The sequence below is a fragment of the Hemicordylus capensis genome, chromosome 5 (assembly GCF_027244095.1).
Source record: "Hemicordylus capensis ecotype Gifberg chromosome 5, rHemCap1.1.pri, whole genome shotgun sequence".
Lineage (NCBI taxonomy): Eukaryota > Metazoa > Chordata > Lepidosauria > Squamata > Cordylidae > Hemicordylus > Hemicordylus capensis.
In genome coordinates this window covers 234,114,133-234,128,469 of record NC_069661.1, presented here as the reverse complement: position 1 = coordinate 234,128,469, position 14,337 = coordinate 234,114,133, and the positions used below count along the sequence as shown (strand labels likewise).

At 43.8% G+C, this 14,337-nt stretch overlaps 1 protein-coding gene across 17 annotated transcripts in view; it reads left to right on the top strand.

Annotated features, from left to right (window-relative positions):
• The window catches only part of BICD1 (BICD cargo adaptor 1), a 191,341-nt gene that overhangs the window by 17,355 nt on the left and 159,649 nt on the right, over positions 1–14,337 (top strand). The window contains exon 1 of one of the 17 annotated variants that reach the window (XM_053257271.1): positions 10,762–10,907. The exons of the other annotated variants lie outside the window; for them this stretch is intronic. The gene's annotated coding sequence lies outside the window, so the exon portion shown is untranslated. Of the gene's footprint in view, positions 1–10,761; positions 10,908–14,337 lie in introns of those variants that run through there. 17 annotated transcript variants of the gene reach the window in all.

Sequence of the window (14,337 nt, the reverse complement as noted above, 5' to 3'; positions counted from 1 at the left end):
AAAACAAGACTATACAATTAAAATATAAGCTAAACTATAAAAACATAGATCTGACTAAAAAGATTTAAAATACAAGCATAAAAACCATACAAAATACAAAGAAGCAGGAGAAGGGACAATCATATAAAAGCCTGGGTAAAAAGCCAAGATTTCAAATGCTTTCTAAAAACTGTGATAGAGACCGAGGAGTGAATAGCCACTGGGAGAACATTCCAGAGTCTGGGAGCAGCAACAGAGAAGGCCCTGTCCAGTGTGCATGACAGTCAAGCCTCCCTCATTGCTGGCACCTGGAGCAGAGCCCCCCTCAGATGATCTCATCAAGCGGGCAGCAATCCTTGGGAGCAGGCAGTTCCTCCAGGTATCCAGGGCCCAAACCATTAAGGGCTTTAAAGGTCAAAATCAGCACCTTGAATTAGACCCAGAAACAAACTGGTAACCAGTGCAGCTCTTTCAAAATGGGCGGTATGTGATCCCAGCATGCAGCTCCAAATAAAATCCTCCTGCCACATTTTGCACTAACTGCAGTTTCCAAATATTCTTTAAGGGCAGCCCCACGTAGAGCATGTTGCAGTAATCCATCTGTGAGGTGACTAAGGCATGGGTAACTGTGGACCATGTCTTCTCAAGAAAGGGACACAGCTGGCGCACTAGCCAAAGCTATGCAAAGGTACCCCTGTCCACCGCCCCCACCTGAGCTTCCAAAAGCAGAGCTGGGTCCAGCAATACCTCCAAGCTATGTACTTGCTCCTTCAAGGGGAATGCAACCCCATCCAGAACTGGTAGAATGTCCTCATCCCAACTGGCTCTCCTACTGACCAACAGTGCCTCCATCTTGTCTGGATTAAGTCTCAGTTTATTAACCTACATCCAACCTATCACGGCCTCCAGCTCCTGATTCAGGACATCCACTGCCTCCCTAGGATCAGGTGACAAGGAGAGATAGAGCTGAGTGTCATCCGCATATTGCTGACAACTCAGTCCAAGTCCCCGGATGACCTCTCCCAGCTGTTTTATGTAGATATTAAACAGCATGGGGGATAAAATGGAATGCTGTGGGACCCCACAGGCCAATGGCCATGGAGCCGAGCAATAGTCCTCTAGCACCACCTTCTGGAACTCCTCCCAAGAAAGAACTGGAGTCACTCTGATTCCCATACTCAAGAGGCGGTCCAGAAGGATACCATGGTCGATGGTACTGAATGCCACTGAGAGGTCCAGCAGAACCAACAAGGACGCACACTCCCTGTCTAGTTCCCAGCGTAGGGAACATCTGCCATATCATCAGGGTCTTATTCATCTGCTTGTTCTCTAGCAGGATAGATGCCTATGAGGCTATTCCCATGATCAATGGAAAGTGGGCTAAGGGAGCTTAGCCCGCTTTCCATTGATTGTGGGAACGGTGCTTCCAAGGTGGCTGGTCTGCCTAAAACACCCTCCCCCTAAATGTGGTTAATGGAGCAAGTGCTCCATTAACCTCATTTAGTTGCTCATGTGTTGCCGCAGTGCGCAGTGACACATGAGTAGATCCCCCCTCCAGGGCTCGGAGGTCTCTCCAGGATGCCCTGCACACTTATGCAGGGCATCCTGAGACTTCTGGGGGCCGCACGACCCCCAATCTTTGCAGCCCCCGCTGGCTCCGTGATGGAGCTGGCAGTCGTGTGGGTGGCTGATCCGGCCGCTCAGGGCTCCGCTGCCAATCGTCCGTGGGGAGAACGGGCTAAGCCCAGTCTTCCTGCAGACCTTATTGAGGCGCTTCACAGCAATTGTGTGACACGCCTCATTGCCTGCTAGCAGTGCCCTTTGGATCTCTCTCTCTCTCTCTCTCTCTCTCTCTCTCTCTCTCTCTCTCTATATATATATATATATATACACACATATATATTTGCCCAATGAGGATGTTCTTCATGCATCTGATGAAGTGGCTGTAGTCCATAAAATCTTATGTCACAATAAATCTGTTTAATGTATTGCAAGACTCCTTTTTGTTTTCACCGAAAGGAGACCAGGATTTTACCAAAAGGATCCCCAGTTGTTGGACTACAACTCCCATAATCTAAAGGCCATTGTGGCTGGAGATGCTGGTAATTGTAGTCCAACAACATATGATGACTCGAGGTCAAGAACCCTTGCTCTAGATGTACATACTTGATTTAATTATTTGTTGTTGTTGATTGTCTGAGAAATATGTTTATCCTATGTTTTCAGAAATGCAAAGCCTTATGAAATTTGACAGGAAAGGTGTGGGCAGCCCATGGTGGAATTGTGGGGGCCTGGGTGAAGCTGCCCTGAGTTTTCTGGTAACTGCACAGTGTTCAGGCTTCTGTGTTCGAACAAAATATGATATTTGCTGGTGATGCAGTGATTGCATAGAAAGCAGGTATGCTGCCTCAGGTGTTTAGGTTCAGGGTAGCAAACTTAAATAGCAGCAGGATGTTAATCTGCAGTGCATGCAGGAATAAGAAATGTCTTGGTGTGGAATGTTTTAAAGAACTGCTATTGATTTCCCCCCTCATGTCGTTTGTAAAGAGCAGAGCAGCATTGCAAGCGACAGGAGGATTATGAATCTGAGAGCATCTTGGGGAGTGGAGGTGGGGAAGAGCAGCAGAGGATGGGGGAGAGCCGGGAGAGTGAGTCAGCATCACCTTGGCTGTTGCCAAAGTAATGGCTGATACATGCAGCCTGAACAATGGCCGATATCAATAGGGCTCTCAAACAGGAAGTGTATAAGGTGACATAAAGCACACCAGAGTGATCACTGGTCTGCATTTTATAGCTCTAAATGATTCAGGAATGTAATGGTGGTCATAAAGAACAGTTGTCACATCATGTTTCCAAAAATGTGCTGTCCTTGAAAGTACAATTGTTGTCAGTTTCTCCCTTAAGTGAGTAAAAGTCCTACACATTGCCAAAAATCCAAATGGAAGAATATAAAGGCTTTTGGGCACCACCCTTCAGGAAAGTTTGCATGCATCTTTTTTGCAGATGCACATAAAGAGGGGTTCTGTTACCGGGAAGAATGGCAGAGGGACCTGGGGTGAATTATGTGAGAAGGGTCTGAATGGACAGAATTTGGGGCAGGACATAGGGGAGAGATTAGGGTCTGAGCCGCTTGGGGGAGGACATGAGCTGCTACTAGTGTTGCCAGCTTTTCAACTGACTACTGTAGCCTTGTCTTTAATAATAACCTGATATGCAGAATAGGAATAATGTTTATGCTGAGGAAAGCTTCACTTGGTAATTTCTGCACATCATGCTACTGTTAAAGGCACAAGAGCAAGCCAGACACCGCCCCCCCTCCCCCACCGATCCTCTTACAGTCCTAGGTGCAGCTGCTGGTTCTAAAGAAGCTATAATAATACCTTAATGCCTAGCAATCAATGCAATCCAGTCAGTGGATAGGGAGGTGAGCTTGGTTCTGGCTGCACAATCTCATCCTCACCAATTAATCAGGCAGGAAAGAATTTCAATATGTTATTAAAATGTTAGTTGATTACTTTCCCAATTAAATCAATTAGAAGTTGCATTCTTAGTTTGTATAGTAAGTTTAGACTGGAAATTGGGATGAAAATATACCTGCACTTTCTGTTTCTAGCTTATTTTCCGGCATTCTGTGTGTGTGCCTGTGTGTCTATGTGTGTCCCCCTATCAACTTCGCAATGCCTGGACCAATATGAACCTAATTGGGTACAGTTGTAGGGACACATAGGGACATCTCAATGACATAGTTTGTGATAATGTCATCCACCCCAATCCAAGATGGCGGATGCGTAAACTTTTGAGGTGCAAGTGGGCTAACTTGTGAACCGCCTAACCGAGTTGAACCAAATTTGCTACAGCTGTTGGGACATGTAGTGATGCCCTAATGGCATGGTGTGTGATCCACTCCAATTCAAGATCGCAGCTGTGTGAACATCTGAGGCGCAAGCAGGCTAATTTGTGGACTGCCTAACCCATTTGAACCAAATTTGGTACAGTTGTCGTGAGTGACACGTAGGGACACTTCAGTGGGATTGTTTGTGATGATGTTATCCACAGCGATTCAAGATGGCAGATGTGTAAACTTGTGAGGCGCAAGTGGGCTAGCTTGTGAACTGCTTAACCGATTAGATCCAAATTTGCTGCAGCTGTATGGACACAGGGATACCTCAATGGTGTAATTTGTCATGATGTCATCTACTTCAATCCAAGATGGCAGATGCATGAATGTTTGTGGCACAAGTGGGCTAACTTGTGGACTGCCTAACTGATTTGAACCAAATTAGGTACAGTTGCAGTGAGTGACACACAGGGACACCTCAGCAGTATACTTTGTGATGATGACATCCACCCTGATTCAAGATGGCGGAAGTTGAGACGCAAGTGGACTAACGTTTGGAGAGTCTAACTGATTTGAACCAAATTTGCTACAGCTGAATGGACACATAGGTGTAGCCCCCGTGCCCCAATGATGTAGTTTGTGATGATGTCACCCACTCTAATCTAAGAGGGCAGATACATAAACTTTTGAGGCACAAGTACACTAACTTGAGGACTGTCTAACTGATATGAACCAAATTTGGAATAGCTGTAGTGCGTGACACACAGGGACACCTCAATGGTGTAGTTTGTAATGATGGCATCCACCCTGATACAAGATGGCAGACACATGAACATTTGAGGTGCAAGAGAACTAACTTGTGGACCTTGATTCGCACCATATTTAGTCCAGATGTAGACACAGTGCAAGGAAAGTAGGCAGTAGTTCTTACTAGAACAACTTGTTCTTTTATTTGACCAGCACCGGCCAGTGAAGTGGTGTGATGGGTAGTGCAGGGTAGGAAGACTCTGCTGCTGCTAAGAAGTTACTTAGACTGAGGGGAGCCCCAACACCAGTACTGGTGGGAGACAGAAGGCAGTGGTGGAGGCTGGGGTGTTTGGGGTCAGCATTGAGCAGGTGTGTAGTTTCTCATTAGCTAGAAGTGCCCTGTGTGAACTGCTGGCATGAGTGCCCACTCTGGGTCTTCCTTGTCATCAATGGCAATCATACTGCTAGGGTTTGAAATTGTTCAGCTTTTGAAGCCACTTTGGCCCTTATGTTCCACTATAATAAAGATCATTTTGCATTCTACATTCCAAGATGAAACAAACAAAAACTATGAAACAATAGCCTTTCCCTCAAACAATGGCTGGCCATTTTTGTGAACTGAAATGCAAATTATCTTACACTGAGATAAACTATGCCCTTACTTCAGTATCCTTGAAAAAGGCACCTATCCTGAGGTGTTAATATGTCAGCATTTTATTGAACAATTAATGGAGAAGTCAGGTGATTAATTATTTTTAAAAGTCTCCATTGTTGTTTGACACCCCTAGTACCTCTGGTGGCAAACATGATCATTACTTAATTTTCCTCTTAGAGTTCAGCAAGACAAGCAGATGTCCATTATTTATTTATTTTAAATGTCTTGCTATAGTTCAGGGGAGCTGTGATATTGTATAGTATCAATCAAATGCTTCATTTTTGTAGTTGGGAAAAGAGCTATTAAATTTCTGCAGAATTAGCAATTCAGAGAACAACCAGTTTAAATATGATTTTATGCTTACTGTGGTAGGCATAAATTTGTCCTGGTACTGGTGGTTTTATTCTGGTTTAAGGAAGTTGGAGTGTATTTAATAAATATTTAATAATTTAACACATTATTAAATACCATGGTCTAACTTTTGAAACATTGTTTTTCCTTCCAGTTCATCTGAGGAATATTCTGTGGATTTATACTTATTCACAGTAATTACCTTTACAAAGAGAGCATTACTAAAATAAAGGAAATACCTATATGACTAAACTGAAAACATGGTCTAAGGTTCTATCTCTGAGAATTTATGCCCACACAGTATAATACATAGATTTTCCTGTGTTTGCTATTACATTTGTATCCCACTCTTTGACTGGATATGGTGCATCTTCATAGGTTCAGCATCCTGACGGCAACCCTGTAGCCAGCCTTCCTTTTAAGGATAAAAGTGCCCTGCCATTTTAATTTTTTTTTTAAAAAATTTTGCTGGCACAGAAAACTAAATGAACTTCTCCCCCTCTCACTGCTGGGGAGGACATGAGGGGGAAAGGCAAGGCAGCAACTTTACCTCTTTATTTCTCCATGAAGAAAGAGCATTAAGTTCTATAACAGGCTAGGTAGAAGTTATCAGAAAATTCATTATGAACGCCAGGAATTAATGACTGGCATATATTTTGTTTCATAAGAGATAAGGATGTTATGCTTGGCTTTGATACTGGACCAGATATCTCAATTTCAGAATCCACATAAATAATAAACTAGGCTATACTACAACTCCTAATGGTTTCTCCTTCTATTCTTGTTCCTGACTTCTCTTTAGATTTTTCTTCCTGTTGGGCAACCAGAGGAAACTTTTTAATTGATTACCATTTAAAGGACCAACCCAATTGTTGAAACTAATTGTTGAAAGCAATTGGAATTTTTTTCTGGTTGCTAGGTAGATTTTCTTTGCCCAGAACCCCCCCCCCCCAAAGACATTGGGGCTATTCACATGACCAGCCTTACCCGGGCTTGTACAGCCCTGCCCAGGTAGGGCTGGTCATGTGAAGCACTGAGATCAAGACCAGTCCTGGAACTTCCCCCACCAGGTAGCCCGGGTTTTCTACATGGGCTAAAAGTGAGGTAGGAGGGTGTGCCCTCCTACCCCACCACCTGGTCATGTGGCAGTGCAGACTGCCAGCAACCCATGCTACCATAGGGACTGAGGAAAGGTGTGTCCTGGCCTTGGGAATGGCTGCAATTCCAGTGCATTGTAGGATTCCTGGAGACCAGGCATCCTTCACCTGGCCTCTCTCTTGCCACAATGCTCTCTGCAGCGGCAATCATGTGGGAGCATGGCCTAGTGAGTGATGCAGTGAGTAGTGTCATGTGGGGAAAGGTAGGACCAGTCCTGCCTTCCTCTCTTCCCTCCCCAGCCCAAAATGCATGGGCTATGTGAACGACCCTTTCATATTGTTGTGCACATGTTCAGGGGAAGATCAAAAATAATAGGGCAAGTGGTGTAGCTCTGGGGTATTTGGAGCCCTTGCTGAGTTCAGGCTAGGTGGCCAGCTAGCTAATTGCAGTGAGCACAGCAGTGAGTTTTTCTCTCCTCTAGGACTCTGATTTGATCCTTTTGCCATCATTAAGGGGGAAAAAAAATCTCTTAGCCACTATGTGAATATAGTACAGGTGAAACTCGAAAAATTAGAATATCGTGCAAAAGTTCATTAATTTCAGTAATGCAAATTAAAAGGTGAAACTGATATATGAGATAGTCGCATTACATGCAAAGCGAGATAAGTCAAGCCTTAATTTGTTATAATTGTGATGATCATGGCGTACAGCTCATGAGAACCCCAAATCCACAATCCCAGAAAATTAGAATATTACATGAAACCAATAAAACAAGGATTGTAAATAGAACAATATCGGACCTCTGAAAAGTATAAGCATGCATATGTATTCAGTACTTGGTTTGGGCCCCTTTTGCAGCAATTACTGCCTCAATGCGGCGTGGCATGGATGCTATCAGCCTGTGGCACTGCCGAGGTGTTATGGAAGACCAGGATGCTTCAATAGCGGCCTTCAGCTCTTCTGCATTGTTTGGTCTCATTTCTCTCATCCTTCTCTTGGCAATGCCCCATAGATTCTCTATGGGGTTCAGGTCAGGCGAGTTTGCTGGCCAATCAAGCACAGTAATCCCATGGTCATTGAACCAGGTTTTGGTACTTTTGGCAGTGTGGGCAGGTGCCAAGTCCTGCTGGAAAATGAAGTCAGCAACCCCATACAGCTCGTCTGCGGAAGGAAGCATGAAGTGCTCCAAAATCTCCTGATGGACGGCTGCGTTGACCCTGGACTTAATGAAGCACAGTGGACCAACACCAGCAGATGACATGGCTCCCCAAATCAACATAGACTGTAGAAACTTCACACTGGACTTCAAGCATCTTGCATTGTGTGCCTCTCCATTCTTCCTCCAGACTCTGGGTCCTTGGTTTCCAAATGAGATGCAAAAGTTGCTCTCATCAGAAAAGAGGACTTTGGACCACTGAGCAACAGACCAGTTCTTTTTTTCTTGAGCCCAGGTAAGACGCTTCTGACGTTGTTTGTTGTTCAGGAGCGGCTTGACAAGAGGAATACGACATTTGAAGCCCATGTCCAGGATCCGTCTGTGTGTGGTGGCTCTTGATGCACTAACTCCAGCCTCAGTCCACTCCTTGTGAAAGTCCCCAACACTTTTGAATGGCCTTTTCCTGACAATCCTCTCCAGGCTGCAGTCATCCCTGCTGCTTGTGCACCTTTTTCTTCCACACTTTCCCCTTCCACATAACTTTCTATTAATGTGCTTTGATACAGCACTTTGGGAACATCCAACTTCTTTTGCAATTACCTTTTGAGGCTTTTCCTCCTTATGGAGGGTATCAGTGATGTTTTTCTGCACAACTGTCAAGTCAGCAGTCTTTCCCATGATTGTGATTCCTAATGAACCAGACTGAGAGACCATTTAAAGGCTCAGGAACCCTTTGCAGGTGTTATGGATTGATTGGCTGATTGGAGTGGGACACCTGGAGCCTAGACTGTTGAACCTTTTCACAATATTCTAATTTTCTGGGATTGTGGATTTGGGGTTCTCATGAGCTGTACGCCATGATCATCACAATTACAACAAATCAGGGTGGATTTGATTTAAATCAAACTGATTTAAATCACGATTTAAATCACGATTTAAATCACTAGCAGGGTGGATAAAAATAAAAAAAATCCAATTTAAATAAAAAAAATCCGATTTAAATAAAAAATCTGATTTTTTTGATTTAAATCTTATTTTTTTGATTTTTATCCACCCTGCTAGTGATTTAAATCGTGATTTAAATCGTGATTTAAATCAATTTGATTTAAATCAAATCCACCCTGCAACAAATTAAGGCTTGACTTATCTCGCTTTGCATGTAATGCGTCTATCTCATATATCAGTTTCACCTTTTAATTTGCATTACTGAAATTAATGAACTTTTGCACGATATTCTAATTTTTTGAGTTTCACCTGTAAGTACTTTAAAAGAGTAAAGGGTAATTTAGGGTACATGTTTTTACAGATCACTTTAAATTAGCTCTTTATTACTCCTTTAAGCGCTCTCTTCCTCTGTCTCTTCGTTATCTTCTATTCTCTCTATATAATTCTCTAAGGAGTACCCGTGGTTAATCCCATGTGTGGCAGCTCTCGCGAGAGTTCGCGAGCAGAAGCATCGTGGTGATTGGGCAGTGGGAATTCCATATGCAGATAGGATTGAGGAGCCTGTGATGGGTAAGTTCAGATGGAATGCAACTGTTACTGGTCAGAAGATGTTCTTGATTGTAAAGGAGAGGAATCTATGGATGTAAAAAAGATAGGAAGCAGGGGTCTGCGAAGAGAGGGTTTGCGAAGGAGGAAAGAGTCCCTTCAGGAGAAGGAGGCTCCTGCTGTGTGAATTAGATGAGGAAACAAGATGAACAAGATCTGTTAACTCAGGGAGAGAGCGGGGGAAGAAAGAAGAGGGGGGAAGAAAGAAAGGAAAAGAGAGAGTAGAGGATAAAGAGAGAAAAAGAAGGGAGGGGAAGAAAGGTGAGGGATGGGCCTGAGCCTGTCAGCAGCCTGAGGAGAACGAGTGGCCATGGCAGCAGCAGCAAGGAAGGGCCCAGTCAACCACTGCTGCTGTTTGGGGTACCAAGGCGATTGCCAGAGGGAGGCAGGCAGTCAAGGGATCGGCCCGGGTCTGTCAGTGGCCTGAGGGGAACAAGCGGCCATGGCTGTAGCAGCAGCAAGGAAGGGCCTGGTCAACCACTGCTGCTTCTGCTCCTGTGGGGAGGAGCAGGAGCGGGGCTCGGGTGATAGGGGGATAGGGGGCTGCAGCTTGGCCAATAGGCACCACAAATGTTGCCGCCATGACCAAGAGGGGTGAGGGGAGCAATCAAGTACTAGTGCACAGATGCTCTCTCTGTGTTAAGTTAGTTGTAATGATTTCAGAAGAAACAGATTCTTACTCACTACTTATTGCAGGCAAACAAACATGCTTCTTAATTGCTTTCTAGATAGTTATTGAAACTGAAAAGCAGTCTAAGGGGTGGAGTCTAACTCTGGTCCGTAATAGAAAGTTCTAATATTTAACTTTTCAAATGTCATGTTACTGACAAGTTGTTGTTTCAGGATCAATTGAGTAATCATAGGGTAATTTGATCATGAAACGTTCCTACGCTTTAAATGAGCTGTCACGACAATGCCAGCCTTATTTAAAGAATGTCACAAATTTAAAAATCCACTTAAAAATCCTAGGTGAGGTGAAGCAGCACTCTGGGTGGGGTAGTGCACCCACTGACACCACCCTGTCTGCTGGGCTGCCTGAGGCCTTTCATAGTAATGGATTTTATGTGTGGGAAGTAGGCTGAGAAGTAGGCTGAGATCAGAGTCAGCCATGAACTAAACTTCTAAAACAGGAAGGCTGGCTGAGGAAAGGCAAATCACCAATGGTCTAGCCATATTTTCTGGTCCAGAGGGACCAGAAAAGGGCCATTTCCAGGAATATAGCTTAATGGAGCTGGAAAAATGAGAAAGCAAGAAACACAGGGACTAGCATAATGTGGAACTAACATACAAACATGCTCCATTGCACAGACAGAAAGCTGCTGGCAGGAAGTGATGTGGTAGCAGGAATCTATTGCAGCCCAGTAGACTGGAGGCTAGAACAAAGTAAGGAACTATGGAGGCTATCTAATCTTGGAAATTATAACAGGGTGTAAGGGAGAGGTGGTACCGATAACTTACTGCAGTAGGTTAACAGTAGATAACTTTCATTTTAAAGAAAGCTTATAGAATGGACTTCACCAAGCAGCTGAGAAGTAAGCCTCTTTCAATATTACTCTTATTTATTCACAGTAATCCAAGAAATGAAAATGCAATGTAAGTCACAATTTTAATAACACTTGTTTTATTCACATCCTCTTTCTCTCCAACTGTTCTTTGTTTACACCTCACAGGTAACTTTACCTACATTTTTTTCTTAGTAAGAATATTGGCATGCATAACAAAGTCATTATCTCTAAACTAGCAATCCAGCAAAATTTGGTTTAGTATACTGCTCTCTCCCTGTCAGCAATTCTCCAAGCGAAGTTTGTGTTGTGGTATGTCATGTAGCCCTGTAAGCTTGCAAGAAATCAGTAGTGAGTTTTGTCTGGGCTTTACTGCTATTGCTCTGAGACTATGGCACTATTTCCCCAATTAGAACAATACAAGGCCTGTTCTTGAAGCTTTTCAGAGAGGAAGCAAAACCTACCTTTTCCAAAAGGCTGACTTGGCCCTCTATTGCTTCTGCAGTTGATAGTATTGTGTTTATTGATTGTTGTTTTTATTCTGTTTCCATTTTTACTGCATTTCTTATTTCTTTAGGAAGCTTCCTCAAGCCTTGAAGAGGTGGGATATAAATATTTGAAATACACTATTCAGAACTATTCTCAGTATTACTTATTTAAATTACTGCCACCCTGTGGCTTTCCAAGGAATTTGTTTGGTGTAAGTGAATTAGTACTTCATTTTCATCCTACGTATGCACTCTAGTTATGGTAGCCTGACCAAAAGGCTTCAGCTTTGGGAAGTGTCACTTCTATTCTCTATTGGTCTGTCATGCTGAGAAGTATTTCTTGTGTGTGAGAGAATATAGGAACCAAGAGCACACATGAGACATCAGCAACAGCCACTGGGAAGATGCTGTGTTCAGTTGAGTACAGATAGTTGCTGTTTCCCTGCTAATTATAAGAGAACCACCACTTTAAAAGGTGCTGATCTGTGTTCCTTCTAACAGGGATTCCCAAACGTTGTTGATTATACAACCCCCAGAATCCCCAGCTGCATTGACTTTTGCTTGGGGATTATGGGAGTTGTAGTCAACAATATCTGGGAATCGGTGTTAGAGGAAACACTGGTGCTGATCTGAGACTATCGGCAAGTCAAACGTATATGTTCACACAATACATGATCACTTATTGGAGTGTAGGGGGCTTGCCAGTGGCCCAGGGACAGACTGCCACCACTGCCCCCATTGCCTCCTGCATTGGCCACACCCCCTGTGTTGCCATACATCTGACATGGAAGGCGGGGGCACAGCACCTCACCCATTCCAGCTGGTGTTTCATTTGCCAGCTGGATGCTTTCTTTCTCTCCCTTGCTCGGAATAGAAGATACAAAATTTGACTGGGGCAGTCCTCATTCATAGCTCAGTCTCTTAGCCACTATGTTAAACTTGCTCTTATAGGCTAAGTCATAATCCCTCTGTTCTTGCAGTCTCAGGTAGATAGCCTAACCAAGACGTTTGAGTCGATGGCGACCTGCCATACATGGCCAGTGGACTGTGTTCATCTTGGAGGGTCACATCTTGTGCAGGCTTGGCATTATGCATACCCTGCACTATATTCAGAGTTAAATATAAAAGGGGAGCTTCCTTTCTAAATCATTTTCTAGTACTGTAGTTACAATTTAATATTGCTTTACAGCTGGCTGAATCTTCTAGGAGGCAGATCACATAGGCATGTTGTGACAACCACACTGGACGGTGGTCCACATGTTCTGCAGCATTAGGAAGGTGGAGTAAGAGCTCTACCCTCGTAGAGAGACTGCTGTGGAGCATAGTCAGAGGCTTGCCATACAGCTGGGTGTGTGGGGGGTTGGGTAGGTGGAGTGAGTGAATTTTGCTGCCCTCTCGCCCTCCCCCCCGCTATTTGGTTTCCAGGAATATGTCCCTGAGGGCTGCACAGCCCTCAAAGACATATTTCTGGAAGCCTTCTATAATTTTTTGAGGGAGGGGAGAGCAGCAAAAATGGTTCCCCTCTCTTCTGTTCACACTTGGCTTTGTGGCAGACCTTTGACTGAGATCTGTAGGTGCCTTGTAATGCTGTGGAACATGTGGGCGAGTATTCTTTGACTCTTTTGATAACGGATACAAGATGTCAAGCATTAAATCTTCCCCACCCACATGTATCCAAACATTAAATAAGAGAGAGATTTCACCAGATGAATGGAATGTTTTAGGTGTGTTAATGCACAGTACATGTTGACCCTTCTTGTTATATATCAAGCACAGAAATATGGAAGGTACAGAGTATGTCTGCTGTGTGCTGTAGGGATGTGCATGAACCTGTTCAGAGGCCCTTTTATGGGCCTCCAAACAGGTTTGAACACTAGCTGGTTTGATGAGTTCGGCAGAGGTGGAATAACTTCCTGGTGGGGGGAGAGTGAACTTACCCCTCCTTCTGCTTCCCCCCACTGGTGCTGGTTGGAAAATTGGTCCAGCGGGGCAGCTGCGTACCTCCCTGCCTCCCCGTCTGCTCTTCGGACCAGAAGTAGGTGGAAGTAGCTCATGCACGTCAGGCACGCGCATGAGCTACTTCTGCCTACTTTCGTTCCGAAGAGCCGGTTCCATGCATAATGACCGTGCACATCCCTAGTGTGTTGTGCTTGCTTCCATTTCATGGCTGACTTAGAACAAAGATGCCTTCTAGCTGACAATGTCTTAGCGTATGGTTTATGACCATTGTTATGGCAAAGCTATTGGTGCCCCATCCAAAACTCTTGTGTTCACAAGTAGTTTGGCAGTCCAATCTTATATGTATGTTGAGGTTTTCAAACTTATTCATGAAGAGAGAAGCAGAGCGATAGAAACTCCAGGATCAAGAATAAGGTGCAAGTTCAGTAGGATCAGAATTTTATCCAGAAAGTGTCTCTGTTCTAGTGAAGAACAGAAGGGCAAGGAATACATTTTCATTGTGAGATTATATACTATGAACTGGAGAAACTAGTCTATGGTTTTAATTTCATGTAAGCCACTTCATGAACACATAACTCTCATATATTTCCATTTGCCTGCAGATCGCAAGAATCTACTTCTCCTTTCCATAGCTTGCCAGTTATTGAGAGAACTGTATGTTCAAACTGTGGTTTAAATAAAGGTCCAGTGTTGTAACAAGTGCTAAATATAACAGATCATTTTATTTCTGGAAACTGCACAGAGTAGCTTTTCCTCCCCAGTCACAGTCAATTTTGTTAAGGTAAAGCGTGTAGTACCACTCCCTTTATAAATGGTGAACATTTTATGTTCAACTAAGATCACAATTACGGTATGTGGATCTGGCTAACATTGTGCTTTAATTAAAGTTTACAGTACAATGACTGTTATAAGTTATAACTAAACACAAATATTGGCTGACACTGCTTGTTCATCTTAGGCCTGGTAAGGCAGGCACTGTGCCTTGGCTGTAAGACCCCTTCCGGATTCTATCT